This window comes from Pteropus medius, unplaced genomic scaffold (genome assembly GCF_902729225.1).
Source record: "Pteropus medius unplaced genomic scaffold, Ma_sr-lr_union100, whole genome shotgun sequence".
In the NCBI taxonomy this organism is placed as follows: Eukaryota; Metazoa; Chordata; class Mammalia; order Chiroptera; family Pteropodidae; genus Pteropus; species Pteropus medius.
The window spans coordinates 3,905,997-3,906,499 of NW_024340700.1; positions in this window are offsets into that span (position 1 = coordinate 3,905,997).

Below are 503 nucleotides of genomic sequence, written 5' to 3' on the forward strand. Positions count from 1 at the left end.
GGCTGGCGTGCCTGAGAAGCCGCAGGCGCTGGAGGCCTAGGCCACGGCCGAACGCCCGCTTGACTCTGATTTTGTGGCCTTACCCGCTCCAAGCTACCACGGGGTTGGGGGACGTTTACGCGTGGACCGCAGATATCCAGGAGGTAGCGGTGTCATGATGCTCTGAGGAGCTCGGCCCGGTGGTGACATGCACAAGCACATTTCGGCCAAAGGTCATTTCTGAACCTAGATAACGGGCAGTCTCAGAATGGAGGACTTGGCGAGGGGGGTGGGAGAGGGGCTTAGGAGGCCATCAGCTCGGTGATTCCCCCAGAAACTGTGCCCCAAGATTCCACTTCTTGGGGGCTGGGCGACTGCTCTTCCTTAGTGCAATCCGGATGGTTCTGTTGACAAGCCCTGATCTTGCCCCTTCTGACCCTAATCAGCATTGGGATTGTGCTCCTGGGGCCACTCCTGGGGTCACTTCTGAAGGTCACTTCTGAGGTCACTCCTGGGGTCATTCC